This window comes from Protopterus annectens, chromosome 5.part0, assembly GCF_019279795.1.
Source record: "Protopterus annectens isolate FY-2018-M chromosome 5.part0, PAN1.0, whole genome shotgun sequence".
NCBI lineage: Eukaryota > Metazoa > Chordata > Ceratodontiformes > Protopteridae > Protopterus > Protopterus annectens.
In genome coordinates, this window is record NC_056735.1 from 1,740,619,810 (window position 1) to 1,740,637,049 (window position 17,240).

The window sequence follows — 17,240 nt, forward strand, 5'->3', positions numbered from 1 at the left end:
ACAACAAACAACTAAGTACCTGGCTAATTGACCCTTCTGCAAGGTGATTTAGAAGCCGACAGAAACTGCAAACCAAACAGACAGAGAAATGATGATTTTTATTTGCTAAAAATTAAATAAATGTTTTCAAAATGCAATCAAACAGTAGCAATAATTGAATAAAGCTTGTGCAAGTGCAAAAATCAAAAATATATGCTTAATTTAGCCTGGACAGCTCTGGATGCAATGGAAACACTTGTAAAGCATTGCTGAGTTTTGTGGAAGTGAGCACATAACCACATAAATGAGCCTAATTTATAGTAGACAGAAAAAGGCAGATCAAGAAATTAAGAAAAACATAAATCTAAACATTGCAAACAACAGTGTTGTTGGCAGTATTAGTGGCTTGACAGGTAGCATATTCAACTTTGGTGTTGGAAAGCAGAAGGCTGTGAGTTCTATTCCCACTACAGGTGATTGGACCACTGACACTGCAGTGCAGCATTAAGGGGGTGCTACATTGCAGAGTGTGTCATCCTTCTGGTGTTGTGATGAGATGTTATACTGAGGTCACATCTACTTTTGTTGGTGTTAGCTGATGTAGATGTAAAAGATCTCATGGCACCTATCAAAATAGTAGGGGTCCTTTATTTGATACAATACAGAAACCATAAAATAGCGATTTACACTTTTAAAAAAGACACATTAACACATTTCTATAATCTTCTTTCCATTGATCCTTCAAATGTGACCCCCACTCATTTTTCTACAACCACAATCTAATTTTTTCAATATAACTGCTAATACTATTTTCCATTATACAAAATTTCATTCAGTCTTTCATTCCAAATAACCCAGACTACATAACATAAATGTGTATCTATTTTAACATATTTTTTACCCCTATAATATCCATACATAATCACATTTATATTTATATTATTTATATCACTAATATTTTCTAAAATTTTTTCTTATCTCAACTTTTTCCAAAATTTCACTGCTTTTTCATATTTTAAAAAATGTGTGTACTCTTTCAACTATTTTATATGGCATAGTGCCTGTTACTGGTAGTCTATTTATTACCAGTTCCCGTAAAATATCTTGACATTCTACTATCTTTATGTACCACCTTTTCCTTATTTAATTGCATTAATCACATCTTTTGGTAAGTTTTCCCATGGATTTGCAAAATAATCTTCATAACATTATTATACCATATCATTCTATCTTTTCTATATCATCAGTTTTCACTTTCCGTCTTAATATTTTTTCTTGAAAATTTTTAAACTCCTCATTTATATATTCTTTTTCTCTTTTTCTTCTTCTCATCATATCCTCCAAATTTTCATACTTATATTTAGCATTTTCACTAGTAAAGTTTCATTCTTTTTACTTATCCATTTTAATAACGTGTACAAATTCACTGAAGCAGAATACACATCTGGATTGATTAATCCTGCTACATTCTCACTCGTATACAATACTTCTTTATTAATCTTGAACCCAATATACTGCATCCCCTTTGAATGACACTAGAAGCTTAGCCAATTGTTTAAATTGATCATTTTCTCTTTAAACTGTGGTATCATTCTTGGTGAGGGCAGGATGCTACTCAGCGTCAGGGTCATACCCACCTGGGCTACATGATCAGAGAGCTCTTCCATGTCTCTTTTCATGTAGTCCAGGGAGGTATATCTCAGGTCATTCACACCAACATGAACAATGACAGAGTCATATTTGTATTTGTCCCGGAGTGACCTGACTGCTTGTGTTATGTGGCAGATTCTGGCTCCCGACAGGCAGCTAACAGTAACCTTCTCCTTGTCCAGCCTAGTGAGTGGGACGTCAGTGTGCCTGACTATAGAGTCGTCTATTACTAGTGTGTTAGGTATGTTATTTTGCCTTAAGGACTGTGATTGTGCGGCACGCTGATTTTGTGTTTTATGTGTTGTCTGGTTTGTGACAAAAGGTGCAGGTTTTTTGGGTGTCTGCTTTGGAGGTCTGTGATGCTTTTGCAGGTTTTTATTTAGAGCCTCCGAGTATTATTTGTGTATTTATGTGTATTTTTTGCCAGTGCTGGTTTAGTATGTTTATGTGAGGCTGGAGGTGTGTTGCAAGTGTTAACCTTCTTCTCATGACTGCCTGTTCCAGTCTTGGGTGGAGAGATCATAGCCTCCAATTTAGCTATATAATTGCATCTCTCACATATGTTAATGTTTTGTGGTAGGAGGAGAGGGTTGTCTGTGTTCATGAGGCAGTTGTAACATTGCCTCAAGATACCCAGGTTCACCAGCTGGACTGGAGGGTATACCTGAAATTGCCCTTTGGTCATGCCTGAATAGTAGGGTGAGCTGCTTAGTCGCTTGGTTGGTGAGGGGTAAATAATGAGCCTTGCCCTGCTGAGCAATCAAGTGTCAGGGTATATTAGTGCTTGCTATTGGGTCTGAGCAAGTGCTGGACTGTAGGATGCTTTTTAAGTGCTTAGGTTGAGAGTTAGACTACTTTCAAGGGAAAAACTGAAGAGGAGACTTGGTGGAGCCGGGATAAATTTAGCCCTAGCTAACCGGCACTGCCCGGATGTGCAAAACCATGCAAATGCAGTTTTTACAGCAGGGAAATGAAAGAGATAGAAATTAGCCCAAAATGGCCTATAAACTACTAACTTCTGGGCTGGAACCACTCCTCCAGGAACAGATGGCTGCTCAAAGCTCCCTCTCTCACAGGAGAAACCTCCCTCTATCCAAGTAAGGTATGGGCAACTCAGAAAATTGCAATACAGCCCTGAATTCATCACTAGCCTGAAAACTGGATTATACTAGCTTAGATAGGTCACAAGGTGGGAAACAAGGACACATTTTATTTGAAAAGATAAGGCAAACACAGTAAAAAATACACTTAAAACAGCTTTAAACAACTACAAACAGTAAAAAATACACTTAGAACAGCTTTAGATGACTACAAGCAATCAGAAAAGGCTTTTAAACAAATTACCAAATTAACCAGTAAAAAAATCTCAAAACTGAGCCCTGTTCTTGTAGTCTTCAATCAGACAAGTTCTAACTGCACACTCCTGCCACAAAGCTAGATTCAGCAGGCCTGGATCTAGTCTATGCTACAGCAAACAAGGGGCACCAATTTCAGTAAGAAACAGTTCAAATATGCAGGCACTGTAAGCCTTTAATCAGAAATTCCCAGCTCAGAAGGGCAGAGTCCAGCCTCTCCTCCCACAAATGTGCAGACCATGAACCTTCTTAATGTAAAATAACTGGCCTGAAGCCCAAGTGCTTAAACCAGAACTAATACACTTTTAGAATAACAGACACTGAGCCTTTAGTCAGCAGTTCCCAACTTAGAAGGATGTAAGCTACCTGTCCTGCCACAACAGTGCAGACCACAAACCTTCTTAATGTAAAACAACTGGTCTGAAGCCCAAGTGATTAAACCAAAAGGCTTAGAATGATAGCTACACTTTAATCAGGTTACTACCAAGCAGTAATAAATACAATTGAATACTTTTAAGAAGGCCTGGATTAGTGCTCAAGTTATACAAACAAAGCTAGATTCAGCAGGCCTGGATCTAGTCTATGTTACAGCAAACAAGGTGCACCAATTTCAGTAAGAAGCAGTTCAAATATGCAGGCACTATAAGCCTTTAACCAGAAATTCCCAGCTCAGAAGGGCAGAGTCCAGCCTCTCCTCCCACAAGAGTGCAGACCACGAACCTTCTTAATGTAAAATAACTGGCCTGAAGCCCTAGTGCTTAAACCAGAACTAATACACTTTTAGAATAACAGACAATGAGCCTTCAATCAGCAGTTCCCAACTTAGAAGGATGTAAGATACCTGTCCTGCCTCAACAGTGCAGACCACAAACCTTCTTAATGTAAAACAACTGCTTAAACCAAAAGGCTTAGAATGATAGTTACACCAAGCAGTAATAAATACAACTGAGTTCTTTTAAGATGATGCAAAAGCAAAATAAAGTAGGAAGAAACACAAATACAGTAAAAGCAGATGAAAAAAGTGCAAATTTTTTTTTTTTTTTTTTTTTTTGAGTGAGCAAATGAAATGGACCCAGGAGGAGTATCAAAATGCAAATTTACAAGAGGGGTGGGCAGTTTCAAAGCCACCAAGATTAACACCAAAACAAAAGCAGGGAGAGTGGGTGGGGAACTAACTGAAAAAAACAGAGCCACAACTTCCAGCTAGATAGTATTCAATGCAACACAAATAAATCAATTTAAATGCTGTATTATTTGAAAAAAGTGCAGATAAAGATTTACTTAAATTCACTTATACGTCCAGTTAACTGCATATAGGTCTTAGCTGGCCAAAGCTCAGAGTTTAAGCAGAAAATAATCCAAAATGTACCACTTATATAAGGCAGAAACCAAATAACAATGAAGTGAACTACCTCCACTTATCACTGGTATTCAGGAATTCTAACAAGCATTAACTGAAAAAAATAGAGCCACAACTTCCAGCTAGATAGTATTCAATGCAACACAAATAAATCAATTTACATGTTCTATTATTTGAAAAAAGTGCAGATAAAGATTTACTTAAATTCACTTATACGTCCAGTTGATTGCATGTAGGTCTTAGCTGGCCAAAGCTCAGTGTCTGTCAGCCTGGGATGACATGTTCAGCAAGCCTCATTGCTTCACAAGAGATGGCTTGCACCTGTCACCCCTAGGCTTTCAATTATTGGCCAAGGCTCTTGCTGCCCCTGTAGTGCCTTTTTTCGGCAAGGCTCAAAAGTCAAACCCACCTCCGTAAACAGCACAAATAAAAAAATGAGGGTTATGCTACTCAATGCCAGGAGTTTAAATCTCAAAATGCACGCGCTCGAAGCACTCCTCAGTATGGAGAACGTCGACATTTGTGCAGTAACTGAAACCTGGTTCAAGGCTCTGACCACAGAGCACCCCAGCACTACTGGGCTACAACTCATACTGCACATTTTGGCCACAGAACATGGACCGAAACACAAAAGCAGGGGGTGTATCCATATTCATCAAGGATACCTACACCTCCAGGTTAGTGGTGTGGCATGATACCTCTGAGATCATCTATGTGCAACTAACATCAGGCATATCTGCAATGCAAATTGTGGCCTGCTACAGATCACCCTCCATGACCCAGGACCACCACTCCGCCTTTCTGGAGACACTGGGAAGCATGAATGCCCTATCAAAAACCCTAATATTGGGCAATTTCAATTACCCTACCGTTAACTGGGAAAACTACTCAAGTACAAACTCCCAGGTCCAGCGCTTCCTTGAATTTATCGACTCAAATGCCCTGGATCAGCTGGTAAACTCCCCTACCATAGGTGAAAACATATTGGACTTGGTCATCACCAACATGGGTGACAGGTGTTCCACACCGGAGGTCAAGTCGTCACTGGTTAGATCAGACCATAAACTAATCACTCTGGATGTCCACACCACACCACCACCTCCAACCAAGGAAACCACCGTGAAAAACTTTTCTATAGCAAACTTCACCTTACTTAAGACAGAGATGGTAAGTTTCACAGCCCCCACGCTAAAGGATAACAGTGTCCATGATGCAAGAACCTTTGCAAATGCACTCTATGAGCACCTACAAGGATGCATGTATCGTGCCATCCCTAGCAAAACCAAGACTCACTCCCCTAAGAGAAGGAAACCAGTCTGGTGGACCCCTGCCATACACAGGCTATACAATAGAAGGGGGAGACTAGTTCAGAAAAAAAGCAAATCCCAAGAAGGAAAGACATCCCTGATCAGTATCAGTAAGAAACTAAGGTCCCTCATAAAATCCTCCAAGGCTAACTTCGAAAGAAAAATAGCCAAGGATTCAAAAGATAACCACAAAGCCTTCTTTAGCTATGTCAAAAATCTAAGTGGCAACTTGCAGATATGCTCTGAGCTAGTGCAAGATAGCACAAAATATACTGAACCCACTGATACTGCCAACATCCTGGCAGATAGATTCAGTGTAAACTTCACCCCCCCTCACTCCCAAAAGGGCCCACAACAATACCAGAAAAGTGTAGTGTCCCAGAAATCACAGACGCACAGGTGAAAACAGCCCTTTCAAAAGTGAAGCACAGCATCAGTGGGGCCAGATGGTGTCCCAGGCTGCATCTTGCACAAACTACAGAACAAACTAACCCTCCACCTAAACACACTGTTCAACCTCATCCTCTCCACAGGCTACGTGCCCACAGAATGGCGTACAGCAATGGTTATTCCATTCCACAAAGGAGGGACCACAACTGACCCTGGTAACTATCGCCCCATAAGCCTGACTAGCCTGGTCTGCAAGGCTATGGAGCACTTCATCATGGAACTCATTAACAAAGACATTGGGAACCTCCAAACACTTTACCCGACCCACTTCAGCTTTGTTAAGGGCAGATCATGCCTACTAAACCTGGTTGACTTCTTTGAGACAGTCACCAAGGCCATAGATGAGGGGAAGGTAGTTCACACAGTCTACCTCAACCTCACCAAGGCTTTTGACACCATTACCCACTCAGGAATTATAGAAAAACACACCAGCCTGAACATAAACCCCTACGTCATGAGATGGGTTGCCAACTGGCTTACAGACAGAACTCACACAGTAAGAATAGCGAGCTCCAGGTCCGACTCTAAACCAGTCACAAGTGGTGTCCCACAAGGCTCGTCCTGGGACCCCTACTGTTCGGCATATACTTCTCAGAAGTACAGGCAAACACAGGAGGAGTATTTCTAACCATGTTCACTGATGACTGCAAACTGGGAGCCATAATTGACTCTCCGGCTGACTCGAACATTATCCAAAAGGGTCTTACTGAGACGGACACCTGGTGTCAAAGTCATGGTCTCAAGCTAAATGCTAAAAAATGCACAGTCATCCCATTTGGAAAAAACAAAACACCCATGAATTACCACATAGGTGGCAGCCCCCTTAATACAGAAGAGGTAATAAGAAATCTGGGGACCCAGGTAGATAGTAATCTCTACTTTGACAATCATATTGCCAAAGTAGTTAGGAAATCCTTCTATGTAGCCCATCTAATTACTAATGGGTTCACATCTAGAAATAAAGAGGTCATAGTGCCCCTCTACTCGTCACTCATCAGACCCATCATAGAGTACAATGCCCCATTTGGGATGTACCTCACAAGACACTTCCAACATCTGGAAAGACAACCAAAGTACCTCACCAAGAGGATTACTGGCCTCAAGCATATGTCCTATGCAGCCCGACTGGAAAAACTCCAGCTGTACTCAGTCGCATATCGCTTACTCAGAGGTGATCTCTGCCTGACTTACAAAGCCATGTCCAACTCAGAATTGATGGACATGCTCCACCTAAAGAAATTCAAGTCACTGCGAGCCACTCGCTCTAGTGAGCTAAACCTCACCACAACAATAAATAGAACATGCTGGAGGGATAGATTCCTGTTACAGAGACTCCCCATGCTTTGGAACAAAATTCCTAACTACATTAGGCAGAGCCCCTCACTAACACTCTTCAAGAGAAACCTTGACAAGTGGATGGGTAACAGAAAATACACCCCTGGGATCACTTCATTGGCTCTTCTTGACAGAGGCTCAGTTAATTAATCAATGGGGCGGTGAAAGCTGACACACTCTGGCTAGGCTTATAAATGCCCTCGGGCAGATAGCCTAGTACCTACCTATGAACCTTTATAAAATAATTTCTTTACATATTTTGTTGGGGTCATATAAACATTAGAAATGTATGCTATTTTTCCCATTAATACTGAACTGGCAAGACTTTTTTTTTTCTTAAAGGCTAATTTATATGCTTCCCACAAAAAATATCTCTTTCTTTTCTTTTATTAAATCTTCTTAATGCATCAAAACAACATAATATTTCCAAATTTTATCCATAACAAAGATACTTTACTCATAGAAAAAGCACTCCCAAATTCTCACTATATTACCTATGCCTTTACTTTCATCCTTATTCAAGGTCATTCATGTTTGTTTTAAACATTCATTCAAAAATGCTTCTCTCATCCATATTTTATTCTTAATAATTACAACTATGTCATTTGAAGAAAATCACATATCTACCATTTTTCATCTTACATGCTACCTCACTCACTATCACATTCATAACCAAAGCAAACAATATCTGACTCATTAGACAGCCTTGTTTTATATCACAATACAAACATATTTCTTTACTTAACCATCCATTTACTAACACTTTGACAATATTATTTCAGTTAGCTGACATACATACTCTTCTAATTTTATTTCATATCCCATACTTCTCCAGCTTCCCATAAAGCATCATGTCCTACTGTGTCAAATGCTTTACTAATATCACCCACCATAAAATGACTCCTTTATAATTTATAATTTCATCCACAATTATAGTTACAATTAATAACAATTCTGGACACCCTTTTTCTTTTAATACAGTATAACGTATTTTTATAACATATTTCATATTTCCTTCTATTCTCCTCTGTATTATTTTCATAAAAATATATTTTATATTATTTAATGCAATAGTTCTCAACTTTTTATTTCATTCTTTTCATTGTTTTTTTCCAAATACATTTTATTATTCCACTGTGTAATTCTCCATTAAGAAACCCTTCATTCAACCATTTAATATAATTAGAAAATACACTCTTTGCCAATCTACCATATTCTTATACATTCTATATCCTAAAGTATTTGCTCTTGCTGCTGAATCCACATTTGCTTTCTTAAATACTTCATCTAATTCCTTAATAGTAGTTTTCTTTCCAAAATTGTTCTTAACTTATGCCAATTTTTTTAAATCTGCAGTCTACTTTATTTTCCTTTGTTTTATCCATATGAATAGTTACTACATGTTTTAATGTAATATTAATAATTTGCTCTTGTTTGTATTTTACCTTTTATATTTTTCATTTCTTGCATAATACTAATATCTCTTTTAACTTTTTACCTAAATATGTAGACACTTCCTCAATTTTTCCTTGTACATATTATCTTGTCTAAATAATGTCTTTTGGCTTTTCCCGGTTAGGGGTCGCCACAGCGGAACTCCGGTCCGCTAATGATTGGTAGTGGATTTTTATGGTGCTGAGGTGCCAGCCAAATGCCCAACCTTCTAAGAAGGCACACCCATTCACACACACACCTACTTACATGCCTTTAAACATCACTTGACCATGGAGAGGACATGCAGACTCCACACAGAAGGTGCTCCAGCTGAGAATCGAACTGGAGAACCTCTTGTTGTGAGGTGACAAGACTAACTGCTGCACCACCGTGGATTCTTTGTCTAAATAATAAACCTTAATTTTTCTTTATATCTTTTATATATCTCGTTTTCAGCATCTTAATACTCTCTTGTATTTCTGAGTTCTCTAACACATTTGTACACATTTCAAAATATATTTTTTCTCTTGATTTCTTACTTTTCTTGCCATTGAAAAAAAAGCTTCCTATACTTTTTAAACTCAACCCACCATTCAGACCATTTTTTAAAAAACAACCCTTATAGTTACATGAACCATACATAACTGTAACATTTCACATTTTCCTTCTTTATTCCACAGTTCTTCATTTATTTTTTTCCTATTTTAGTATTTCTTGCATCACTTTCATCCATATTACCAAATGATATGGGAAACCTGTTCTAACCATACCATCATCCACAACCAACAGACCTTATGAAAAAACAAAATAATCAATTTCTGTTTCAAAAGTCTCCCTTTCGTAAGTCCATTGACTTTTATTCTACACTATACATTTTTCACATTTTATTACTTCCGGCATTTTTAACAAATTTTCCTTTCTTTCTAATTTTACTCTTTAAATCACAATTAAAATCTCCTTCAATTATAATTTTCATATTTACCACAACATATTTTAAAGGGACCATCCCAGGGATTTTTGTTTTGATTCAGCCTTTGTTTACATTTCAGGTTTGCCTTTCTGAGCATGCTTACCTTTGGCTGAGGGGGGTTGGGTGGGGGAAGATTGCCTGAAGGAAGCTTCAAATGTGTTAGCCAAATTCCATCTGAAATTGCAGTTGTACTGACAACAGCTGTCCCTGTGAGCCATTCATTAGTTTAATCTGTGCATTTTACCCATTGAGAAAAGTAGCCTTTCAGCCATTTTATGACCTGACTGCTGCTGCTACTCTAGAAAGCAAATCCTTAATGCAAGGTTTTTAAAACATTAGTAAACAGAGTTTTTTGTTTCTTTCATTTCATATTTTATTGTGTGCTGATTGTGAATCCTGGCCATCTACGACAATTTTATGACATGACTTCTACCTATAGGAAGCATCTGAATCAGGCAAACAGTAGCGGAAACCATATTTCTCTCTATTTCATGTTTTACTGTATTCTGATTTTTGAATACTACCATGGTGTACTGACTTTCTGATCTGCTAGTAATTCCATAGAAAGCAGGTGTGTGACAGAAGGTTGGAGCATTAGTAGGCGCACTCTTCTGTTCCTTTTTCAGCTTCTAGTTTGATATGTGCTGATTCCTGAATACTACTAGACAAATGCACTATTTTTTATGAGTGGGCTGCTTGTATATCTGTAGAAGCATGAGTGATGCAAAATTTAAAAATTAGTATACACTAATGTCTCTTTTCCTTGGCACGGCTTTCTTTATTTTAAATATGAGCCAGTAGCTGGGGGCGTAGTTCCCCAATCCAATGTAAGTTGGAGAGGAACACAAATCCAAAGATTAGTTTATCCTGGGAGCTGAAACAAAACTGGAACTGTGGATTTACAGGATATTTAAAAGTAAAATGACACTGTAGGTGGGAATGAAAGTGACGTGTTGAAGTGGGTGTGGCTTCTGTCAACTTTAAACACTGGGATTGTCCCTTTAACACTTGATTAAACAAACTTTTTCTTTATTAGTTGTATATGCATATAATGTTATAATCTTACAAACATGTTCTATCCACTTTACATCTCTAATTGTTAATATTACCATTTGTACCAGGATTACATCTAATATTTTAACTGTTTTTTTACCTAACACAGATACCCCAGAGCACCATTCACTTCCCAAATTCCATACTATATTTCTACTCCACAGTTTCGCTGTCTATAACCTTTCACCCTTTGTCAAAAATCTTACATCTTCTAATAAAAACAATATTCACATCATATTCAACACATCATTCCAATACTCCTAATTTTTTATAATATTAATGATACTATTTACATTAACTGGAAGTATTCTAAAATTATTATTTTCTTTCATTTTAAACTTAATAGAATTATTTTAAACTATTATTTTTGCTGTTACCCTGCTTAAACAAGCAACACAATTTTTCATCCATTTCCCTTTTTCTTTCACATTTAGTCCCCTAAATTTCCCTTTCCTATCCTTTACTCTTTTACCAAACAAATTATTTTGACTTCTGACTGTCTTCCAGATTTTATTATCCTCATCACTTGCTTCTGAACTTTCTTCCCCTTCGTTTTCTCTATTTTTTTCCTTCTGTGTCCATATTTTCATTTTTCTTTGATATTCATTCACCTTCTGATTCTTCAGTTATACTTCCCTCATGACTACTTTTCTGTTCTTCATTTATCTGCACTTCAAAATACATCCATAAATTCCCAACCTGTCTACATTTATAACATTTTGTTTCACATTTTGTATCATATCCTTTCCCCCCACAAAAAAATAATTTTCTTTTATCACATTTGTCTTTAAAATGTCCATATTTTCTACAAATAAAACATGTCTTAGGTTGCCCCCTATATTTTACAACACCTCCATTCCCCTCAATTTTTATAATGCTTGGAATATGCACAATTCTTCCATTTTTCATTTTTTAATATCACAGTGCATTCCCATCCCACAGTCCATAGGCCTGTATCATCACACACCTTTATAACATCCATAAATTTATTGCATGCTTCTTCCAAATAATTCTTCAGTGCAACTGTTTTAATATCAGTCTTAAATTGCATATGCAAATTCTTCTTCACCTCCCTGTTAAATGCATTAATAACATATAAGTTCCAATGATTTACATTTTGTTTATTCTCATATTCACCCAAGAATCTTTTCATACTCTGTCGTGTCTCAAAAATAATGTCACAAAAAGTTTGTTAGATAAAGTGAAAGCTCTTACCACTCATGTTGATGCCCAATGGAGTTATAACATCCTCCCATACATGATACCTGTTTAGTTCTTTTTCTTGTTTTCCTTGTATTCTGACAGTATATTTCTTTACCATGCCAGTACATTTACCTCTTTATTCTTTCTTTCTTCATTGCACCTTCTGTAACTGTCTCTGCATACATTGTTTTTATATATACTTCTTCACTGTTGTTTTTTTTTTCTTTTTGTAAAACATATTCTGCCTCCTCCTTTTGAAAATGGTCCACAATTTCCCCCCAAGAAGCTTAATCTTTTTCTCTGGTTCAGAGGCTTACAAAGTCCATTTGAACAGGTGGGAGAAACAGGCTCTATAAAACAGAGCTGGAAACAGTTGCACATCTTGTTGGGTGGCGCACTGGTGCAGCAGTTAATGCTGTCGCCTCACAGCAAGAGATTCTCCATTTCAATTCTCGGCTGGGGAACCTTCTGTGTGGAGTTTGCATGTTCTCCCTGCGTTCGCGTGGGTTTCCTCTGGGTACTCCGGTTTCCTCCCACATTCTAAAGACATGCTTCTGGAGCATTTCTCCCTGGGCCTCCACTGAAAACAGGATCTGTGGAACCTAGTCGGACTTTTCCGGTCAACAAATGTTAAAAATAAAAAATAAAAATAAAAAAAATCTTGTTTCTGGGTGTGATACACTAATGGCAGAAGCCTGTATACTGAAAGGCATAATAATGTGGCAAGACTGGGGGGGGGGTTCTGCAAACATTATCATATTGAAGTAGCTGAGAAGCACTGGAAATATAAGCCACAAAGCATTATAGAGAATGATGAAGTTTATATCACACTGGATCACCAATTACCAACAGTTCAAAAAACAGATGCGAGAAAACTAGATATAGTAGTTCATGAAAAGAAGAAAAAAGTAGCACTGATCATTGAAATTGCTATAGCCAGTGATTACAGTGTCTTATGTACAGAGATACAAAGTTATAAAATACCAGGATTTGCAGGATAAACAAGGGCAATGTGGAAGAAAGATACCTAGAGAGTTCCAATAGTAGTAGGAGCAATTGGTCTCATAAAAAAGAATTTATAGTTGTATCTAGATATGCTACCAATACATGTAACTCAGTATGAATTGCAAAAGGAGTTAGTTCTGAGCACATTGCAGGTGCTGCGAAGACTACTTTTGGCTAACATCAAAGATTGAAACAATACTGTTTTTATTTGCTTTAATCATATTTTACTTAGGAATATAGTCCATTCCCATAATGGTGTTAGAAACCTAAAAGACTTGAAGAAATGAAACTGCAATATACCATCATATTCTTCAGTAAATCATTTTGAAACCTGGGAGGGTTGTAACAAAATGCTCCTCTCTGTTCACAGTCTGAATCTTCATTTCACATAAAAGCTCTTTCTGATACAAAACTTCTGAATCCACAAAGACTTCGTTTTGCTAAGGTGAATCCTCACAAAATGCTTATTCTCCCTTCTCTGCATGCTCATGGAGCAAACCATCCTCCCAGCCACCACTGCACTAGGAATGGGACATGTGCACCTTCTTGCTAGCCGTATGAGCTATGAGTAGGGGAAGTTCCATGATGCTCCAATCAAATTTCCTCTAGTAGTAGAAATACCTCCTTAGGTCTCCCCTGAAAAGAGGCCACTAGCCTAGTGGGACTAACCCAATCAACTAAGGATGCATAAATAAATACATAAATTATTACATAAATAAATAACAATAAACAATACTCATAGGGCTACTCTGCCCAAACGTAAGACTCATAATTTATATCCATAAGAAATCACTGCCAGTGAACTGTATAATATTACTTGCAAGTAAATACCAAGCTACACATCTAAGCTATTGTAAGAACATGTCCATCAAAATTTCCTGCGGGGCTGCCATAGAAACCCCGCTATTTTATAATGACAGTGAATGTGCAATGTTTAGTGAATGTTGCATGCTCAAACAGGTCACTGTTTTACAGTTCTCTGCATCAGACCCCCATATAAAGAATGCAGCCCACAATTCTACCACTTTAGTAGACTTGAGGTCTCATACGACTCTTAACTCATTCCCTCCAGTACAGCTCTTTTGAGTGTGTACTGTTATCTCCCAGTGGGTGTGGCTGGGACCTTAAAAAAATGAAGATATTTCCTTTTAGTTCAAACAAATATTCATATCAATGGAACCATAAAGTGTTACTAGAAAACTGTAAATGGCAAACTATTTGTGATAAGTTAATCATTACATTAGTGGCATTCATTCAGTTTGATGCTTTAAACTGGATTTTATAAACCAAAATAAAGGCAGTGAATATTATTTAATTTTGTATAAACAGCTTATGACATCTCAGTACTCATTCAAGCAGCACACATACTGCCAGCAGGATTTTCTTCATACAGCAGCGAGCTTTCATATAAGGCTATGCAGTTCTGTCTGTGTTACCTGAATGTTGAGATATTTAGAGAAATATGAAAATTATTATAATACAAACAAACAGTATACAAATAATATTCAATATCTCTTTAGCTGCATTAGACAGAAGTCAACACTTTTGACAGTTGTGTTTGCCATCTTATATGCTTTAAAAAGAACTCTCCTGATACCTTCTGTGTAGCATGGTTTGGAATTATTAATGCAAATATGAACAAGCAATATTTGACACCTAGAGATATTAGTAGGAGGTAACTGCAGAAACACCTGGAGGTGCACTTGGCTGTAATGAGTTTTAACAGGCTTTTTAGAATAGTTATAGCAAATCCAAGTACAACTTGCAAGCCATCTGGACACTGTTGATTTTGAAAAGTTGTCCTTGATTAGGACAAATGAAAAAAAAAAAAAAAAAAAATATATATATATATATATATATATATATATATATATATATATATCAGCCTTCCCAATATGCTTTTTCCAGAAATGTAAGCCTTCATTTACCTACTGGTGTCTTCAAAATGTAATAGCTGGATTTTGAGGACGAAACTAGAAGGACAACAAATTAGTATTCTGATTAATGTGATATCAGATATCACTTCTGGTGAAAGACTATATTATATGGAGAATACCCCTATTTTTGATATAAGATTTATTTCACTGTTATGCCACAAAATTCAAGTCTCATGAAAGGAATGGTCCTTTGTTTAAGATTTTCATCTACCAAAAATATATATATAGGCCCTGGAATCACTGTGCTTCTTGTGAGACACTCAGGAGGGGTTGAATATATTTGTGACGGATTAGAGAGACCATTAAAATGTACAAAATATTATCTCCATCATGATACTATAGAATCAGAACATATGTTTGATTCGGGACTACTTTGAATGATCAAAATTTCAAAACTTCAAATGTCATATGGCCGGGACCATATAATTGACATGATACTATAGAATCAGAACATATGTTTGATTCGGGTCTACGTTGAATGATCAAAATTTCAAAACTTCGAATGTCATATGGCTGGGACCATATGATCGAAGTTTTAAAATTTCGAACATTCGAAAAAAAAACAACCCAAAAACAAATGAATACACATTTATGCAGGGGGGCAAGCCCCCCTGCACCCCCACACCCCCCGCTATTAAAATATACCAACTCTGAGATTGCACTACAGTGAGGAAAAGGGAATATTCCCATTCCCTGCTGTATGGAGATCTCCGTTTAAGTGTTCAAAGTTTTAAAACTTCGATTATATGGTTTCGGCCATATGAAACTCGAAGTTCTAAAACTTCAATCACTTAAATGGGACCCGTTTGATTCATACATGTTTTCATACACTCAAGCTCATTTGTAGAGCTTGGAAGATAAGGAAAAGACAATTTTAAATATGTGGGAAGCTAATGCAGGAATGGTACATATGTTTCGGGGTTGCAAGATAGTGAAAGGCATGTGGGAGAACTGTATGTGAGAACAAGAAGATATCTTCACATAATCTACATCATACCCTCCTTTTCTTCCAATGCATCTCCAGGTAGCCAACTTCGCTGTTAGAAGACTAAAATATCCTAGAAAGTCAAATGTGTGAAGCGTCTGAGTTACAAGACACAGGTCCAATATGCTGATGTCTATTTTCCATAGGAAATCACTGCTGGTACAGTAATTCATTTATTTTGGGGCATATCTACCTTTGTCATGCTTATGTGACTATGGAATTAATATATAAAAATTTGAGCGGTGTTGAAGACCCCTCATATGGGAGTGAAAGTCAGCTCATCCCTGCAATTAATGATTGCAATTATCCTTTTCATGTTTTTGGTGTTTCATGATTTGTGTTTCCTGATGTAATTCATCAGTGTCTTCTTATTCTCCATTTGTTTGTGGAACCCTTCTACTCCTTTTGTATCACAACCATTAATCAATTTACATATCTCTTAATCCCTATATCAGTAGAGTGACTTCCCTTCTCTATCTTTCATTCTATGCACATTTTCTAAACTTATTCTGTCCCCTAATCCTCCATATTATGTACATTTACTATTGTTCTGTTATCTGTCCCTCCATTCTAAGCTCATTTACTAATAATATTTGGTCCTGTTCTCTCCATTCCATTCACATTCACTAATCCTCTTCTTCACCTCTCTGTTCTCCCACCCCATCTGTTTTATCTAACTACTATATATATATATATATATATATATATATATATATATATATATATATATATATAAAATATTGTATTATAAAAGCTTTCATTCAAATATTCAAAAATAGTGATGGGTACTATACAAAACTGTGTCAGTTGCATTAAATTACTACAACTAATACATCTGAATTTTTCTTAGGAAATTTTTTTACTGTAACTTGAATATAATCCTCATTTGACCTTACAGGATATTACATTCCTCTGGAAACAATATGACCCTGAGAGTGAGGGACAGGGAGAGTTCCCTCTGTTTCATGGACATCCTGTAAAACTGCAAGCCTGTATGCCTCCCTGTCTGTGCACCACATCAATGTGGTATTGTCTGTAATCACCTAAACAGCCTCTAGCCTTAGGAAACTTTTGAATGTTTTTCTTGCTAGGATGACCTCCAACATTTTTTTTTATATTGATGGGGAGTGGGATCTGTGACCTAGATCAGACTCCTTACACCATCCTTGATTGCATGTATTCCCCTAAACCCTGTATCTGAGGCATCTGTTGTTAGG